We start from the raw sequence: 21,014 nt of genomic DNA, 5'->3' as shown, positions 1-21,014 counted from the left end.
AGTTATTAGAGGGACTAATACACTATAAACTTCAAGAAGAAATTATCACACCAGGTAAAATTGTGTTTGGTGACCAGGAAGGGGCCCACCTCCTCTGCAGAAGCAGAATAGAATGAACGAAGGACTAAGGGAGATATAGAAATGTGCACAGGTAACCAAGATATTGTGGGAGTTCATGCCTGATCTGATGGCATTTACTTTTTCTGTAAATAAGAAGCCATGTCGGTTAGGTGTGTGGCTCATGCCTGTAAGCCCAGCACTTTGGAAGGTCTAGTCAGGAGAAGCACTTGATGCCAGGAGTTTGGGACCAGGCTGGGCAACATGGTGAAACCCTGTCACTACAAAAAAGAAAATACATAAATTAGCCAGACATGGTGGCACGTGCCCATGGTCACTGCTATTTGGGAGGCTGAGATGGAAGGATCACCTGAACTTGGTGAAATAAAGGCTGCAGTGAGCCATGATTGTGCCACTGTACTCCATCATGGGTGACAGAGTGAGACCCCGTCACAACAACAAGAATGACAGCAATACAAAACTCCAGGTCATCTGCAGAGGGTGACTGAGGATATTTAGGGAACTTAAGGATAAGGGATGATGTTAAAAATGTAATAGAGGAGAGGAAGATACCAAGATATGTGTGGAAAGCTTACCAGACAGGCCTTGGGATTCTGCTGAAATTGAAATATATGAATAAGTAGTGGTATCCATTTGTACAATTAATCCATTTACCTTAGCTCTATTTAATGCTATAATTACATAGTCCATTCCAAGTTTGGAATTTTCAGACTACTTCTTGCAAGAAGACATAGGCATGAGGGACTTGAGAATGTTAGTGATTTATCATAGATGACATTAATATTATTGAGTACATATGATGTGTTGGTAATTGTGCTTAGTATATTATATATGTTGCCACATTTAAAATTTTTTTCTATGAGGTATAAATATTGTTCCCACTTTCTAAAAACAAATTGAAGATCAAGGTTAAGTAATTTTCTCAAGATAGATTTACCAATATTTAGCGTAACTGGGATTTGAGTGAAGATCAATGTTTCAGCTTAACAGAGAAAAAATCTGAGGCAAAAAAGGGCTAATCGTTTGTGAGAAGGTGTGTGAAGAGACTAACCAGCCTCAAGAAGTTTCCAGAACAGGATTGATGGAAATAAAATATTTTAGATTGCATGAAAGAGAGAGAACTAATTGGTAAGTAGAACATCAATGTTTAAGCCTCTAATGATAGAGGCATTCAGAGTGGCCATGAAGTCCAAGTTGGAAATGGTTTTCTGAAATGAGAGTTGAAGTAGAGATCATGAATTCTATGGATAGATTATTGATTGCAGTGCAAGGATATTGATTATCAATGTTGATTTTGGCAGGATTTTGGAATCAGGAGAAATGGATTTTGGAGGAATGACATAAAAGCAAATGAGTCCCAATATTCAGAGTGATAGAGATTGGTGAAGTGAACCTAAGTGAAAAAGAATTTTTTGCATGAAATTGAAAAAGTAATGATACAAAAGCCACAAAATGGAAGTAGGATTATTCTGAGCCTTTATCCTGATCTGAATGAAAGAAGAAGATGACTTATGTAAATCAGGCTTTCAAGGAGAAAACAAAATGTCTTGCTTAGGAATAAGTAAGTTTGTTTACTAAAAAATGGGAGTCATAGAGGGTACAATGGACAAGGTTGAGAAAGAAATACATCAAGAGGAGTGTGGGAGAGTGGAGAGCATAAACCAAATGGGAAAAAGTGTGTAACTGTGTGAGTGAGAGATTGCAAAAGAGGATTAGTGATTAGAGGAAACACTTTGGGGCTTGAGAGTGAAGGACAAGAGGCATCAGTGGAATTTGATGGCTTTAAATTTGTAAACAAATCTTTGGTTTAAAGGTGTTCTGCTATTTCATTTCCAAATACTGCCATGACCTGACTTTCAACCACATTGTTATTTGAGCTAAGTGAGAATGACAATGTTCAAAATCCAGTGGCAGTTGGGGCTGATACAGGAGCCTTGTTGTTCAGATCAGTGGAAGATCTGAATCATATTAACTGCATTTATACCTCTGGTTTTGTGGCCTTGCTTAATAGTATTTTACTTCAAAAGTTTTAGGCTGGGTACGGTGGCTCACACTGATAATCCTAGCATGTGGGGAGGCCAAGGTGGGTGGATCACCTGAGGTCAGGAGTTCAAGACCAGCCTGGTCAACATGACAAAATCCTGTCTCTACTAAAAATACAAAAATTAGCCAGGCATGATGGTGGGCATCTGTAATCCCAGCTACTCCAGAGGCTAGTGGCTGGAGAATCGCTTGAACCCAGAGGCAGAGGTTGCAGTGAGTTGAGATCACACCATTGCACTCCAGCTTGAGCAACAAGAGCAGAACTCCATCTCAGAAAAAAATAGTTCTAAAAATACTAGTATGAATTTTATATATATTTGTTTAATATTTCACTTTTTCAAGGCATTACATTATGTTAATTTAATATTTAGTGTTTAGGTTTTATACCTACAATCATTTTATTTTTCTTATTAGAACAGATACCCACTTGATATTAATTTCCATTGTTAAGTTTTAAAAGGGCATAGTCTTACCTGAGCACTTGAATAACTGTAACGAAAATTTAAATTGGGTCTGTAGATTTACTTGTTCCACAATACGTGGAAAAGAATGTGTGTCTTGTACAAAATAAAGGAGATATGGTATTATGAAGTGCATTCTAAGCATACTATTAATCAAAGCTTAGCACCAGAAGGGTTTTTATACACCACATAGTCTAACCACCTATTTATGGCTGATGTGTGTGCATTTGGTGCCTTTTCATGAAAGAGATTTCTTCTAACTGATATTGTGGAAACAGTGAACAAGATCAAAGTTGGAATATTGTCTCCTACCCTTAAAGATGTATACCCCTGAGAACTTGGCTTCTCCAAGCTGAGTATTTCCTCTTCTGTAAAATGGGGATGTTACCATTACGAAAGAGTGATTGAGAGGGTTAGAGCACCCATTTTACTTTTAGATATCTCTGACTTGAGGTTATATTTATATTGAATGAAAATCTATCTCTCTTTAGTTCTAATCTATTCAGGATAGTTCAGGATCCTGGAACCACAATAGGAAATTGAAAATTACCTTAAAACTAAGTTTCACACTGTATAATTTTTGATGTTTATGCAGCAACCTGGCCTTTAACAAGTCAATATTAGCAAATGTCTTATTTTCCCCAAAGATAATGATTGAATAACTACAATATGCCAGGCAAGGCCATCTGGGAGTCTCCTAGATAAATTTGATCATCAGAAGAATCCCATAAGTCGCAGGAATGGGTCTGCTTTGGTATCCCTGCTGTGCTCAGGCATGGGCTGGGTGGTGCCTGTGGGAAGTGTGGACTCCATGAAAATTCAGCAGTGGATTTCAGAGCTCAGCAGTTTGAGTCCTTGGTCAGTTATACTCCCTCTAGTTGTAGGTCTTTGAGGCACATACTTAGGAGCACCCCATCATATTTGTCTGTCTTAGTTATAGGTAAAAATAAAATTGTTAAAGGCTCTAGTGTACTATTTGCTTTATAGAGTGAAAGATAAATGTAAATTTTACTATGAGGTGATGGTAGATAAAAGAAGCTACTATTTATGCTTCTCTCTTACTCCCGTGCAGAGTCCCCTCCTTCACAACCACCCATACTTCCCTCAAAGTAAAATGATAAAGTGAGCATGGCAACATTCCAAGACAGGCTCCGTATGATCTGCCTTTGCAGTGTGTTTTGGCTTTGCCCCTCTTCATGGTTAATTTTCACTACACCACTAACCAAATTATATTTTTCAATGTTTATTTATTTTTATTTCATCTTTGACTTCCTCGGTTAGAAAAAGGGTTGGCTATTCCTGTCTCTATAACAAAGAAGTGTGAACATGGTAAGTTAATTTAGTAATTTTGTTAAAGTTCTGAGATCAAAGCTTATTGTCCTAGTATTTTTCTCCACGATTTTCAGTATATGATAGTATAGCCCATTTCCTTAGAGTCCACTCATGTAACTGTATTACCCTTGTTTAGAGATTTTAAGTTCCACTACTTATTAAGGAGTACCGTAGAATTTCTTATGTCAACCATGAAAAGAGCTATACACTGTAGCTGTAAATAGTATTTATAGTTACATACATGTAGTTGTTTGTAACATGCCTTTTAGAATCTGTCTGCAGTGACTTTCAAAGGTCACCTTTGGTGGTTATGTAAACATAAAACAATGGATTTGCTTTTGGACATCTAAGAGTAAGATGCAGTGTCTCATGCCTGTCATTTACCAGCAGAAGAAATGTTACTCTTCAGCTTTGTCACAATGCCCTCACATTCTTCAACCTTGAGTTAGTCAGCCACTTATCAGCTGATGTGATTTTACATTTTTGCCTTGATCATTAATCATTCACTTTAAGTTCTTCTTTTGTAGTGTTTGCCAGTTGCTTCCAAAACAAACATGCTTTCTGGGCTTGAGGAAGGGAAAAGCAAAAAAGATAGAAAAGAATATAATAGATGGTTTCACAGTTATTTTGGCTTTATTACTAATGCTGACTACTATCATAAGGTATAGAACTAAGCTTGAGGTTTTAAGAAATACTTTATTAAAGGAACTTTTTCTTCAGCCCTAATGAGAATTTATAAACATGATTGGATGGTACTGTTAAGTTGAAGGGAGAAACTTTCTCTCCTAAGAGAGAAAATTGTTTGCTGTTTTTCTGAAAATTTGAGTGTGGATTTACATAGTTTCAAATATTCCTTTTAGATTTACTGTTGTTCCTGAAACAGTCTCTTTTCTTACAGGACATTTATTTATTTTGTGAAATATATTAATAAAATTACAATTTCAACTGACATAATTTTTTCCTTCTATTATTCTGTAGATAATAATCAACCAGGTGTAAACATGAGTAATATATTTCCCCTACTACATTGTATATTCCTAGTCCTTTGAATAAGCACCTTTGCAAAATGTATTTCATTTTTGTCTTGATTAAAATTTGCTTCATGAGTTAGAAGAGATCATGAACCCTGGGTAATGCATTTTGGTTGTAACTAAAATTCTTAAGTCAATTAATTATGAGTTACACCATACATGGAACTTTATGACACCCAGAGTATTCTATTAAAATAGCAGTATTGAAATAGCTGCTGGCCCTTTCTAAAAAGTATGGCCAGTTAAATCACCTAAATAATGGTCTCTTAAATTACAGAATTAAAAACATCATATTATTTCCCACCTGATAATTGGATGACAGATTAGACATTAACCTAACCTTCCAAAAGCCTAGAGATTTCTTTTCTTTTTCCTTCCCATCCCTTCTTATTTATGTTAGTTTTATTTTCAGTAGAACAGATCAAGGAATTTCTCTTAGTTTATGAACCTTTTTAGAAACTTAAATACAGCTTATACTTTTGCTATTGGTTTTATATTAAATAAATTATGAAAAAATTGCCTTTTAATATAAGTAAAAGTCTTTGTAGAGCTTATCTGTGATTTACACATGTATCCTTCAGAAGGTCAGGTATTCTAACTTTTGTACAAGGTAAAAGTTACTTGGAAGATGAAAAGGCATGCCAAAACAAATAGAAAACATTTTATTACATTTTAAACTACCTTCCTTTTTTAAAAAATCTTCATTTTGTATACATGATTATATAATTGTCAAATTATTTTTTATTGTTTTACATATCAGCCTACAAACATATAATTCTTAAAATTTGCTTCTGTTTTTTAAAAATTGTCACTCCTTAAGACAAATGAAATTTTACTGCCCTATTTTTGTACAAAATACTGTAAATTAAAATTAACTGTAGTAGTCTAATGTTGTAGAGAAAAATCAGGGAATTTCTAAACTCACATTGTTAAAACAAATTTTTAATTGAGGAATAAAACAGAAAAGAGAAAGAAAACTTCCTTAACTAATGATTCTCAAATATTATTTGTATTATTTTATTTCACATAAGAATCAAAATGTGGGAGATCTCACTTGTTAGGTATGAAGCAAGAAGTATAATTATACAGACAAAACTGGATTATAGCAAATAATACCAATTTGTCACCATACCTATGCATGAAGTAAATTCAAAGTTATATAATTTTAGTGTTAGTTACTGAATCAGAAAGTTAGAGTAAGATGTTATGTTTTAAAAGTATGTATTACATAATTTTTAATTATTGTGGTATACTAATACCAGGAATTTTGTGAAGTGTATCTTAATATTGATTTTAGATTCAAACAAATTTAATTATTGTTATAAGGAGGTACTTTTGCATGTAAAATTCACAAGTTTTTGTGTAATTTATACTAAATTGGGACAATTATATGTACATTCTCTGCTTATTATAGTTTTGAAATTTACAAAGTAAACAATTGGTTGTAAACCTAAAATTTCTTCCATTTTTAGAGTACAATGTCAAAGATCTCTGGTCAAATCAAGCGACATTGCAAGTGCTATCAAAATGACTTCAGACTATTTCTGTTCTGTTTTCTTTGGCCTTATGTGATATTTTTTATATTTTAAAAACCTTTGCACTGTGTGATGTTACTGTAGAACAATCTGATTTTTCTTGATTACACCTCAAAGTTGATTATAGTGATTTAATAACATAAATATCAGAATTTGTATACTTAAATACTTTATTTTTAAAATAAAGAATCAGCAGGAATCTAATGACTATTCATGTGTATAATCTAATATTTTTTACTGTCTTAAGTAGCAAATATTAATATTAACTAATGTTGTTATTAATAACAAATTAATATTTTAACTATTATGGCATGCCATAATTACAACGTAGGGTTAGTGGTGATGTGAATGAATTTAACTAAATGATCTGTTTCTATCTAAAGGAGTCTTTAAATAGAACCTCGAAGCTTTAAGAGAAGAATTAATAGTAGTTAATAATAGTGTTATTGGGCCGGGTGCGGTGGCTCTCGCCTGTAATCCCATCACTTTGGGAGGCCAAGGCGGGTAGATCACGAGGTCAAGAGATTGAGACCATCCTGGTCAACATGGTGAAACCCCGTCTTTACTAAAAATACAAAAAATCAGCTGGGCATGGTGGCGCGTGCCTGTAATCCCAGCTACTCAGGAGGCTGAGGCGGGAGAATTGCCTGAACCCAGGAGTTGGAGGTTGTGGTGAGCCGAGATCGCGCCATTGCACTCCAGCCTGGGTAACAAGAGGAAAACTCTGTCTCAAAAAAAAAAATAGCATTATTAATTAATTATTAATGTTATTTCATTGCCAAGTGCTGTATGTATTAGGTATTTTACAAATGTTAACTAGCTTGATTTAATAGTCAAAATTTAGGGGTAAATATTAGTATAACCTTTGTTTTCAAATAAAGAAATTGGACAAAGAAGTGAAAAACTTGTTTCAAGGTTCATATAGTCAAAGAACATACAAGAACTGATAGTCAAATGTTGGTTATATTTTTATAATATTTCTGATGTATTGTTAAACCTTACGCGTCTCACTGAATTGTTGCTTCAATTTTTAATTAAGACATTTAATAAAAACAGTTTTAATGTATTTCTGTAAAAATTTCAAAATATTACTTTATAAATAGACACACACATGTGCACACACACACACACTCACATTCACATATATTTTTGTACCAAAAATGGAGAGAGACATCACTCAAAAGTTAAAAACCGGTTATTGGTTTGAAATCCTGAAGATGCTGGACTGAAATGAGTCTTTCTGATGTTTTTGCAGGAAATCCTCTGCACCTTGAGAAATTTTACTTCAGACAGAGAATATAAAGGCAGACACAAATAAAGGCAAGATGCCATAATTATAACATAATTATAATCACCAGTATAACTAGTGGTGATGTGAACAAATTTAACGAAATAATGTGTTCATATCTAAAGGGGCCTTTAAATAAAACTTTGGAGATTTAAGAGAAGGTAAAATGCATTTTCAGCCAGTGCAAGAGAAACCTACATGTTATTTCGTCTTTCAGATATGGAGTTGGATATATCTTTCGTTTATCTAAACATGCATCAAAATATTTACGTGGTTACTGTATTCTTTGATTCTTCTAGGAGTCAATCTTAAGATGTGATGCTTTCCTGTGAAACCTGAAACAAAGTAATCTTGGGAACCAAAGACTCTAGGACTCTTGGTGCCAACAGAGTTGCTCTGTGAGTATCCTTGGTGTGTAATAATGTTTTCTTACATGTAGTTATTGTAAGTCATGCTATTTATGCAATTGGTGAATCTTAGTGTGAATGCTAATATTGGCATGACTACTGTTTTTGGTTTGTTTGTTTGTTTTTTGAGACAGAGTCTCGCCCTGTCTCCCAGACTGGAGTACAGTGGTCGATCTAGGCTCACTGCAATCTCTGCCTCCCAGGTTCAAGTGATTCTACTGCCTTAGCTTCCTGAGTAGCTGGGATTACAGGTGCACGCCACCATGCCCAGCTAATTTTTTGTATCTTTAGTAGAGATGAGGTTTCACCATGTTGGCCAGGCTGGTCTTGAACTGACCTTGTGATCTGACTCCTCGGCCTCCCAAAGTGTTGGAAATACAGGCATGAGCCATTCAGTTTCTAAAACAGGACATATCTTAAAGATGGTACTATTAGCTTTTAGTGTTTCTGTGATTCAATATACTGTGTGATCTTGATTGAGAGACTAAGCCTTAGTTTCTCTGTATATAAAAAGAAGCTAAATATAAACTTTCTTCCTTAAAATGGTTATAAAAGTAGTAAATGTTAAACTTTTAATAATAATAGAATTATATTCTGTTTTTATTACTAACTTGAATTCTGGTTTTAAAATAAACAAGAAAGCTAGAAGTATATACTTTTAGTTATTAACCTTTATTATTGGCACTTTTTAAAAAAACTACATTTTGAACAAAAATGATCATATTGGCATTTCTTTATGTTCATATTTTGTTTGCATAGGGCTTTATCACTCACAAAGTTTCCACACTCATGACTGAATCTGATTTAATCCTTCATACAGTCTTGGTGTAAAGCAGGTCTGGGATTATAACTCCCACAGTACAGATGAGAAAACTGATGCTCAGCATTGTGTCTTGCTGAAGACTGCATAACTTACAAGGGAGATAGTTTGAAATCCAACGTTCTTATAACCAGTCTATAGTCTTTTCTCTAGACTGTTCTTATAACTAGTCAAATAAATGTAGCCAACTATATTCATTTGGTCAAATTTGTATGTTTGCATTTGGATTGCTAATATTTTAACTAGTTTATAAGAGTAGTATGATAAATTTACAAAGTTGTGTTACCTGTTTGTTGTGAACAATTCCTAGACCAACTGTGTGGTTGTATTCTGTCTTCTACCTCCGTTGTATCATGTGCTCTGTCTTCTACCTTAAGTTCATGAACAAATCTTGGTATATCTATTAGTAGGCAGAATAATGGACCCCCCCCATCTTAATCTCTGTCATTTATGAATATGTTATATTATATGGTAAGGGGAGAATTATGGTTGCAGATGGAATTAAGTTTGCTCATCAGGTGACTGAAATTATCCTTGATTATGTGCGTGGGCCCGATGTAATCATTAGGATCCTTATAAATGAAAGAGAGAAGGCAGAATGAAATATACTAATTCCAGCCGTGATGGTTTGATGATGTAGGAATGCAGCCACAAGCCAAGGAATGCCAGTGGTGGCTTTCGGATGATGGAAAAGCAAAGAAACAGATTCTCTCCTAAGTCATTCACTCACACCTCGATTTTAGTCCAGTGAGACCCATTTCAGACTTCCCACCTCTGAAATTGTAAGATAATAAACTTTTGTTGGTTTAAGCCATTATATTTGTGGTTGTTTGTTATAGCAGAAGTAGAAAACAAATACAGGTCAACACTGTGAAATTATGGAGAGCCTCAGAGTAGAAACAGTGGTTTCTGCCGAGAGCTTATTAGGTCAGTCATAAATCTATTTGCTGCTTTGATTGAATTTTTTGTTCTATACTAAGAATGTGATCACAGAGCTAGTTTGTAATATGTGATATGATTCCTTTTGGATACATAGTTTACTAATGGAACCAGCTTGCCCCTGCCTGTTTTTATTCTACAGAATATAGATCTTGGAGTGTTTGGGTTCAAATGCTGGCTCTGATGCTTACTAATTATAATCTGTTCAAGCATCAGTTTTTTCATCTGTAAAATGAGGACAAGAAAAATTCTTTTTAGGGTTCTTGTGAAAATTATTAATTTATGTTAAGTGCTTAGAATAGTATTAATACTTGGCATATGATAGACTAATTAAATGGTAGCTATTATTATTACTAAATTATTCCTCAAACACTATATTCATTCTCTTTATTCAGATATGGATAGGGAAGTATCCAAAACTTTGGGATGAGTGCCTTTGTGGTAGAGGCATTTTAATATAATAAAATTATGTAAATTTTGTAATTTGTTATTTTACTTAATTTTTAAAAATTTCTTGTGCTTTGAAAACATCTTTGTTTTCATCATCGTAAATATGTAGATGAAGCAAATTTGCATATTCTATAATAATTCATTTCATTGAATTTACTTATTCTGTCTAGCTGTTTTATATGGTAAGCCTTTAGGTTTTTTTTGATGTCACTACTTAAGCATAAGAATATCTTGGTAATAGGGAAAGCATGCAGCACCCTGTAATAAGGATCCTACATTAAAAATACTTCACACGAGAGGAAAACCTAGTCTGAAAGGAGTTTTCAAAGACATTGTTAAGAGAGGAGACTCTCAAGTGGATAAATAGAAATGACTACTTCTGTCAATGCCCCATTCTCTGTGTTTGACAGGAGTGGTGGGTCTGCTTTAGTGCTGGTGGGAGCATGTATTTAGCCTTTTAGGCCTTCACCACAGTGGCTATATTCCAAGGGACAATACATTAATTAATTCAACCAACATGTGTTACATACCTCCTAATGCCAATAAATAAATGATACCTGTTCAAGATGTTCCCAGAATAGTGGAGAAGAACCAATGATCCCTGATGTAGCATAGATTCTAGCAGTAAAGTGAGGCAGGGAGGCGAGATCTATTTACTCTTTCTAGCTATCCAAAAAAGACCAGTAGCAGCACGCCATGATTTCTTATGCAGTTTTAAAATGTGCATTGCTCTTACAAAACAGTTTGTCTGTGCCTGTCTTTTGACAGCCTAGATTTTCTCTAGTACTAGGAAAAACAAAACAAAATACATTTCTTACACAGACTCCTGAAATACAAGGGATATCATCCTTTTAAATTGGATACTTAAAAACTATAATCACAGGCCTGTTGAGTATGTGATTAAGAAACAGATACCAATAATCATATGATGTATTTTGCTAAAGTGAGATTTCTCTTTTTCCTCAAATACGTGTAGTATCTTTGTGGTGCTTTGCAGTCAATATTTTCGATTTTCATTTTATAGTCTTACTTCTCCCACACTTTACTAATTGGCATCTCATTTACCTGGATACAGCTAAAAATCCAGTAAATTAGAAGGGGTTTTCCCCAAGGCAATTAACTTCCGGAAATGAGTGGATCTTTTGGGTAGCCTTGGAGAACTGTTTGAACACTGAAACTACAAAGGATATCACTCTTTCTTGACCCTGTTTTAACTTGAATCCAGCAGTTAACAGAAGGGTAGCAGAGAAAAAGAGAAACTATTTGACAAAAAAAAAAAAATATTACTCCAATGAGTTAGTGAAAGGTTTCAAGTGAATTATGTACCAAATACCTTGCCATGCCTTCTTTGCCGGTCTGTGCCTTTCTGTATTAAAACCACATCAAGAAATCAGTAGAGATAAGCTGAGCCTGCCCAGCTGTTAATATATTCTCCCTAATATTCCACTAAGACACTCACTGTGTCCTCATTTCTTTTGCATAGATTGTGTGGGTTGATATAAATGCTAGCAATCAGCTAATTGGACTTTTTCTATCATGCCGAGTTGGCCAGATTTACAGATTTTGGCAGTATCTTAAACCTAGGAAAACTTTTAAATTTTTGGTCTTCTCCATTCATAATAACATGGTTCAGAAATAATGAATTAAGCGTTCTTGATATGAAATAGTAATATTTGCTAATGTGTCTATCAAATATGAGTAAAAATGAGTATAATGGTTTTAGATACAGGGGAATGCTTCTATGATACTGTCCTGATAATTAAAATCCTAACATTATTTGACAGCTTTATGATGTGACAGCAGATGCCTAGAGTAAGTAGTTTTATTATTTTGGCTCTTACCTTTAGCATATGTGAAGGTAGGTGGTGATCAATTAAATTATACAAGGTTCTATAATATATGACATTGCTAATACTACTTTATAACTCTATTTTAGCTTTGACAATTCTGGTTTTAATACACACACACACACACACACACACACAAACACACACACACACACACACACACACACACACACACCCTCCCACCATGGGAAACTGAATTCTTAAAAATTTTTCTTAATGTATTTAGCAGGTACAAGTGCATATTTCCTACATGTATATATTGTGCAGTGGTAAAATCTGGGCTTTTATTGTGCCCATGACTCAAGTAGTGAACATTGTATCCAATAGGTAATTTCTCAACCCTTATCATCCTCCTAGCTTCCTACCTTTTGTAGGCCCCAATGTCTATTATTCCAGCAAGTGACTATTTGAGCAAAGAGAAGCTGACTTATTTATCTTGGCATCCCTACTGTACATAATATAATGGGTTTTCTAGCTAGCTAGTCACTAAATGTGAAGTTAGTTAATTAAACACAAGGAAAAAATATATTTAGCTAGTCCCTTTGACTCATCTATTTAATTCTTAAAACTGATGCTGACCTGAAGAATGCAGCTTGGATATATGTTCAAATGAGGTTTCTTATTTGAACTTATCATCCAAACTTAGTCTTTGCCTTGTATGGGAAGAATCTGCCTTAATAAAATTATTACACAGTGTAGACCAGATCAGATGTGTCTCCTCTGTAGGAATGCATTTCTGGAAAAAGAAGAGCCCAGAATATTGCGGCATTAAGCTTGCTTCGTTTTTTTTTTTTGAAAATTCAGCAACCAGATGTGGAATGAATTGAAGCGTTATTTTAACAGGAGTGTCTGTATTAGGTAATATATTAATGTATTAAGCCAGTATGTAGGTGAGAAGACTGGGGGTTAGAGAGGTTAGATCATTTGTTGAAGATGAGAGAAGTAAAGTATAGGTCTGACCCAACTCTTCTAATACTAAATCATGGTGCGATGTTGCTGTTGTCATCGTTTTATTTTGTTGGTTTTGCTGCTGCTTCTTCTTTTTTAAGGAATCCTTTAAAGAATTTTTTTTTTAAAGAATTTTTTAGATTTTTAAATTTTTTAAAGTAATTATGCCGCATCATAGTAGTAAATAACTGGTGCTCCCAGGGGAATGAAGCCTAGTGAACAGGCTGACACCTGTCACAGTGCCAGTCCAGGGCAAAAGAGATTGATGTCCTCCATCTGCCGCTGAGGAGAGCACCAAGAAAGCCTAGTCCCCAGGGGAAACCCAGAGGGTAATAAAAGTGCTGAAGCCATGGGACTTTAAGTTCTAGGGCATGGTTATGGCTTCTATAAACGGTCTTTGCCATATAATTTTACATTGCTTTTTAAATTGTTATTTCTAGACATCATCATATGGAAGTTTTATACTTTTATTTAAAATAACTTAAAATCCCAGCCTGGACAACATAGTTAGACCTTGTCTTTACTTAAAAAAATTTAAAAATTAGTCAGATGTAGTAGCATGTGTCTGTAGTCCCAGCTACTGTGGAGGCTGAAGCAGAATAGTTTGAGCCCAGGCGTTCAAGGCTGCAGTGAGCTTTGATTGCCACTGCACTCCAGCCTCGTTGAAAGAGTGAGAACCTGTCAAAAAATTGAAAAATGCAATAAAATAAACTATGATAAAAATCCTAAAATAACAGCAAGAGGTTACCTTAAATTTTATTTAAGATGTAAATTTGTTTTGAGTGTGGAAGGATCTCATACCCTGTGAGATGTGACTGAGACAGAAGATTTAATGTTGCCTCAAAGTTCATTTATTTTATTTGCTTAATGACTAATGCCTTTGTAGTGTTTTTAAAACCAGGAGAAACAATGTCTTTTTATTTCACAAATGACAGTAAAAAGCCAAAGCACATTAAAGCACCCATACTAGTGTAATTGGCAATAGCAATAGATGGAAACTACACACCCAATCATATTGTGTTTTATAACATATTCTCTGGTATTCCTATGTGGAGGAGAGGTGATTGGGTGGTTGGGTGGGCATAAGATGCTGTGGTATGTGAATGCTGGGAAGGGGAGGAAAGTTATTGACCAGTTTTGACTAGGAGCATGACATTGTCTGCTTTTGTATTCGATATACAATTCAGGCAAAGATTTGGGGTTTTAGTTAGAGATTAGAGGTTGGGATAACAATTGGGAGGCTACTAAATTTATTGGTGCCTGTGGAAATTAGGGAAAGAAGATAGATTTGACTTCTGCAAGAAGCATTTACAAGGATTGGCAACTTTGGTTTCATGTTAGAGAGGAGGAGACATTTTTTGCTGACTCTGATTTTGAGCTGAGTTGCAGAATGTTAGTGCATTTAATTAGTTAGTGTGGGCCACAGTGCATGCTGAGAGTGATGGCAGGGAGCTAAGTGGAATCCAGGGTCCTGAGCTAGAAGGATATTTTTAAAGCACTTTCTCTCTGAACGTGTTTTCTGTATTGGTTGAATACAGTAGAATCTTCTACTGAGTGGATAACAGCCAAGAAAGGAAGGATCTTAAATGTGTCATGTACTCAAATCACCTTTCCAATAATTCTGTTCCATTAGTGAGCCACTGTTGTCAGCAAGAAGGGGGAATCCATTAAGATGGTAGAATACTTGCATATTTGTGTTTAGGACCACCCTCTCCCAATTAAATTTTTCCATGAAGTATTGAAACTTTAAAGGAATTATTCTATGAAAACAAATTTGACTGATGGCATCTCTTTCTTATGCTTATTACGGTTAAAAGTGATGCCTTTTTAAATTATAACTCTGAGAGATAACTAATGTGAATTGTTTCCTTCTGCTGTAAGCTAACTTTTAGCTCCATTGTATTTCTAGAATTTAGAAAATAGAATCATTGTTAGTACTGCTCAATGAATGTTAGGATTATGATACTCTTTCCGAAAGGAATAGAAAAACAATATTGTATCCAGATGAGAAAAGCAATGTGTTATATTATTCCTATCATGTTTGTGAGACCTTTGGATTTTGTGTTTTTGGATTCATTTACTGCTGTTTTCAATTCAAAATATATACCTGAGCTTTCTGTTCTTTAAAATTTCTTGCACTTTTTATTCAGATAAAAAACTTGGATTTTGCACATTAATTCAGTTTCTACTCCTTAGTCATAATGCAAAAAACATCATAATCTCACAAAGGAAATGTGTAAAATGCTTCGTGAAACTTGGGAATAATATTATAAACGTATCTATTGCCAAGAATGTATTGTCATGTTTTAAACACTGAATTAATAACCTGTTCCAAGGGCACAAAGACTGTTTATCAAGGTTTTCTCCTAAGACTATCCGCATTTCCTCTCTCTCCTGTCCTCATATTATTGAAGAATTTTGGAAACCGGAAATTAAAAAAAAAAAAAAAACTCACGTGATGCTATTTTTGGAGTTAGTCTTGAGAATTTATAACCTTGGCAAAAGTTAGTCACCTTCAGCCATTTTTTCCCCAGGGCTCCTGGTGAACAGGTCTGTTCAGTATTTGGCTATTTCTTTTCTCAAAGGTGCATATAGAAACCACACTGTCTGTGATTACCTTAACACCTCACAGAATTTAGTGGCTCAACCTTAATAATGTGATTGCTCTGTGCTTTAAGATATATTCTTGTAAAAAAAAAGGTGAATCAAATTGTTGAAGATGTTACTATGATTATAAAGATGAGTAAAGTTAATGTTAAAGTCAGTTCATTATATTTGCTGTGTGTTTTACATCAGCAAACGTTAGCTCATAATTTGCTGCTTTAGGTGACTTTTAATTTTTGGTGGATTTGTTTAACATGTTTATTTAAGATGTTAAAATAATTTAGTAGGAGAAATAGCTTATATGAAGAAAAATGAATTCTACCTTTAGGAAGAAAATATAGAATTTTTAATTTGAACTCTTTAAACTTTTCTAACATGTACATTAGACTTAACAGACCATGGTTTCTATCAGTGGATAGTATTTTTTGAGGATTTTATATTGTAATGACATTAAGCAAAATAATACAAAATGAATACAAAATGCATTATGCATACTCCTGTCAATTTTGTTTTTTATAGATTTTATCAAGTTATTTTGTGATAACATAATTTTTACATATCAAACTTATATCTTTGTATTTCTCTTCTTATTTAACTTTAGATTATTTTGTAATAATACTAACTAAAACAACTATACATATGGGAACCTTAAAATTTATTTTTCTTATGTAATAAATAACATTAACTGAATAAAGTTAATAATCATTTCTTCGCATAAAATTGAGTCATTGTCATGTTGTTAATATCAAAAAGTAGTTGATAAAGCAAACAATATTATTGAAATTTTATTCTTTTGCCCTTTTTAAGAAAGAAACTACTTTGAGGTATGTGTACAAAAGGAAGTTATTCATTGGTTAGTCATTTACATTACGTTAGTTATTTTACCCCATGTAAATGTGTTGAACACTTACTAGTCACTAAACACCTTGTTTCATTGGGACAAAGAAGCATTTGAAGAGTTTAAATATATAGACTACTTTTGATTGTCAGATGTACTATATAATTGTGAAATCCATAATACAATTGGTTTACTGTATTAAAACCTCAGTGAATGTCTAATTTTGTACTAGATTGATTTCCTTATGCTTTTATTTCATTTTAGTTTTTAAAACTTAAGTTTAAAAACTAAAATGTTTTAGTTTTTATGTAGAAATGATAGAAACATACCACAAAAATTTTAAAAGCATTTTCTTTATTTAATTAAATACATAAAATTTATAGAGGTTATTTATGTTATTACTTGGTTATTATTATTTAATGTTATATGCATTTAGAAATGCAGCCTATCAAAATCTTTGGGAAGTGTATTTTACAAGTGGCTATTGCTTAGTGCTTAGACCTAAATAATTGTATCTTTCACATAGGAAATCAGATATTTCTCATCCACTGATATGGAGGGTCTAGCATGCTGTCTGATGAAGAGGAATATGTGCCTCGAACCCAGACAATCTAGATTTGGAATCCAGGATCCAGTGTTTCCCAGCTATATATCCTTAAATAAGTAATCAAAACTCTGAGCCTCAGTGCCCCCATAGGAAAATATTTATTATAATGTCTATCATGTGTGGTTTCGAGAATGGGATAATGGGTATAACTTATTTGGCAAAATGCTTACCTAGAATATGAGAAGCATTTAATAAATGACAGCACTGCATTTTCCCAAAGGCTATTGTAATTTCTTCAAACACAAAGATGGTACTAATGTTCTATCACCAGATTTACCCTCACACAGGGTAAGGGACCCTTTGGGACAGAGAGCATACATTTACAGAATGGCTGACCAGGTAGGGAGTATTACGTGTGATGAAGAAACAAAATGAAACTGACTGGTTCACAAGAGATTCAACACATTGACCCTGGCCTCTTTATTATTGTTAATAACTTAGAGTTACATAGTTTTAGACTCAGTGAAGGGTCACTAAACTATTAATGTATGTAGTATAGCATTTCTGTAATATATATTATGCATGATATTAAATCACATGATGGAAAATGTGCTTGAAAATGTGGCTACATCAACACAGCACATGAGAAGGTTAAATTTAGCAGTTCAAATTGCCAGTCTTGTTCACCTTCTTTGACCTATGATATAATTTAAGCCAAGTTTACTTTAGACTCTGAAAAGTATGAACTAATCGTGTATGTCAAAGCAGGTCTTAAGAAGAGAAAGAACTACCTTTCCCCTATTTGAGAGAAATGAGGGAAGGGCAAAGCAGAGTCTCTGGAGATGTGTGTGTAAGTTTGCTTGTAGCTAAAAGTTAATGATCAGTTGCCTCTGTTCTTAGTCCTGAGCCCTGAGAAAAGTGTCAAACGCAGGTTCTCTCTCTATTCAGGTAACTTTAAAAATTATGCAAATCATATTTACATTAGCTGTAGTTTAGATTATAGACGTGTTTTTTTTTCTTTACTGTCGTGATTTCATGCTCTAAGCATATTGCTAAACAATGAGAAACTTTATAAATGCTGGCTAATGTAAACATATTTTACTTTTGAAGTATACTAAGTTAAAGCTAAGAAGGAATTCTGTGTTGTATTATATTGGAAGATAATTTTTAAATGTTTTTATGAAACTGTCAATTGTGGTTCTTAATCCTCCTGACTGAAAGATCATAATTATTTAAAATAATATACATCATATAGTGTGCCAAGTCTTGGCTAGTAAGGAAAATTAAATCTGAACCTTTATTAACCAAAATTATTTGTACTTCATGTTATAATGCCAAAAGCAACCTATTTTTCCTATTTGAAATCATTATATTTTATAACTTGTATGTGTACTTTATTGAAAAAAAAAGTAAAAGATAAATTGATTTTTATTATAAGACTTAGGCAAGTTCATTCCAAAACATTTGGGATAGTATAATATTATGGTATGATATGAAGTTATTATACAGTTATTTTTCAGGGATGCTATATGTATAATTTAGGTACAATAAAAGACATTGCTCACTAAATTTTACTTCGAAGCAGGTGTCTAAAAATAAAAATATTGTCTTCGTTTACAGAGTAATCATTGTGCATTGAGCCCGCAACATAAAGAGATACATTGTTTGAGTTACTGTCATCACAAAATAGAGGAATATTTATATATATATATATATAATGGGGTGTGTGTGTGTGTGTGTGTGTGTGTGTGTGTGTTGGTTCTTTCTAAAGTGTCTGGCCATTGTTATCTTTATTCAGCAAGTATCCAAAGCCAAAAAGCTTGTTTTGGCTGGATTTAGATTCAAGTAAACATCAAAAGCTAAATGTTATTATGGTACTATATATGCAGTTTTCTATTTGTATTCTTTTCAAATTTAAATTAAAAGTCAGGCAATGATTGATGATTTTCCAATTGAAGTTTGGAGCTGATAGGAATCTGGAAGAATGTAACATTTCATATATGAGGAGCTAGGTCTAGAGAGGGAAACAACAGTTACTGGGAGTGCTGAAACTAAAATCAAAGTCTCTGTTTACTTGCTGAAAAGTAGAGTTGATGGTTATTAGTCAACATGTTGTTTTTGAGAGAAATCATATTTTATTCCTTAATTCATTTCCATTTTTAAGTATATCTAGATAAGGTATAGTTGTATAGTGATATTTTCCAGATTTACCCTTGGCATTGCTAAATTTGTATATCAGTTCAATTTACATAATCCCATTGTGGATTTGCTTAGGTATTTAAGTTCTGTTTACAAAAGAAGATTTCTCAAGGTTAGAGAAGAGAGTGACATGGTTTGGTTGTGTCCCCACCCAAATCTCATCTTGAACTGTACTTTCCATAATCCCCACGTATTATGGGAGGAACCTGGTGGGAGGTATTTGAATCAATGCTGTAAAGGGTGTAGGTGACTGAAAACCAAGCTTAAAGTCTCAGTAGCACAATGAACTTGCTTTGCAAATCATGGATAAATTGCATAACCTTTAAGAGCTTCTGTTAAGTGAACTATAATTGGGGGTAAGAATAATAATAATGCTTCCCTTCATTGCCTATTGTGAGAATAATGTGAATTTATATAATACTGTACCTGGTAGATTATAAGTTCTTATTAAACACTTTCTAGGGCTGCCATAACAAAGTACCATAAACCGGGTAATTTAAAATAACAGGAATTTATTCTCTCTCCTTTGGAAACTAAATATCTGAAATCAAGATGTCAACTGGGCTATGCTTCTTGGAAGCTTCTAGGGGAATATCCTTCCTTGCCTCTTCCAGCTTGTGGTAAACCCAGGCTTTTCTTGATTGTGGCAGTAAAACTGTAATCTACGCTGTATCCTCAAATGGCATTTTCCCTGCGTTTGTGTCGTCACATGGCTGTCTTCTTCTAAGATCAACTGTCCTATAGAATAAAAGCTCACCCTACTCCATTGCAACCTCCCCTTAACTAACTGCATCTGCACTGGCCTTATTTACAAAGAGGGTCATATTCTGAGACACTGGAGGTTACAGCTTCAATAGATCTTTTTTGAGGGACACAATTCAACTCATCACGCCTGCCTTCCAATCCCCTCCAAATTAAGTTCTTCCCACATGCAAAATACATACATCTGATTCCAATACCCTCAAATGTCTTAACCACTCCAACATCAACTCTAAGCCCAAAGTATCTCTAAATTAATTATGAGTGAGATTTGGGGTACAGCCCGCCCCAAAGCAAAATTCCTCTCCATCAGTGGATTTGTGAAACATAGAAAATAGGTCATCTATTCCCAAGATACAATGGTGGTATGGATAGAGAATAGATGTACTCCTTCCAAAAAGGAGAAATTAGAAGGAAAAACAGATAGTGTCACTTACCTAAATTTACTGGTCTCAAGCAAGTTTAACCTAGTAGGACAAATTTTAATAGGTTGTAAGGCTTGGGAATCATTATATGTGGCTCAGGACTTTGTCTTCTGGGTTCATCGTGGTGGTCCTAACAGCAACTCTGCCCTCTCCACCCTGACCGCTGGAACCAAGGAGGTAGGCCTGCCCTCTAGAACTAAGAAATGCCCTTATTCAAGGCCTATGCATCCATGAGTCTCCTTTGCCTTCATGCCATCCTGTCTCTGTTTCTTTCTATGCATTTCTGCTGATAAAATACTTTCAGGAAACGTTGTCAACCTCTTGTACAATTCATGAGGGTCCAAGCCATCAGACAAGATGGGTCCTCTACAGATCTTTTCTATATACCTGCGTCTCTATTCCTGAATTTGAGGTTCTTTATTCTTCTCTCATGGTTTGCTACATATGTATGCTTCCCTGTATA

The 21,014-nt window shown here is 34.1% G+C and overlaps 1 protein-coding gene across 8 annotated transcripts in view; it reads left to right on the top strand.

Annotated features, from left to right (window-relative positions):
• Positions 1-21,014, top strand: part of SLC16A7 (solute carrier family 16 member 7) — a 292,156-nt gene that overhangs the window by 54,842 nt on the left and 216,300 nt on the right. For 6 of the 8 annotated variants that reach the window (XM_032288888.1, XM_032288882.1, XM_032288871.1 and 3 more), the window contains exon 2: positions 8,068-8,166. The gene's annotated coding sequence lies outside the window, so the exon portion shown is untranslated. Of the gene's footprint in view, positions 1-8,067; positions 8,167-13,892; positions 15,880-17,012; positions 18,117-21,014 lie in introns of those variants that run through there. The other 2 variants (XM_032288850.1, XM_032288860.1) reach the window with 2 other exon arrangements.

This window comes from Sapajus apella, unplaced genomic scaffold (genome assembly GCF_009761245.1).
Source record: "Sapajus apella isolate SASKATOON/1434 unplaced genomic scaffold, GSC_monkey_1.0 scaffold2, whole genome shotgun sequence".
Classification (NCBI taxonomy): Eukaryota; Metazoa; Chordata; class Mammalia; order Primates; family Cebidae; genus Sapajus; species Sapajus apella.
The sequence above is the reverse complement of the archived record's forward strand: the minus strand, read 5'-3'. Positions and strand labels throughout refer to the sequence as shown.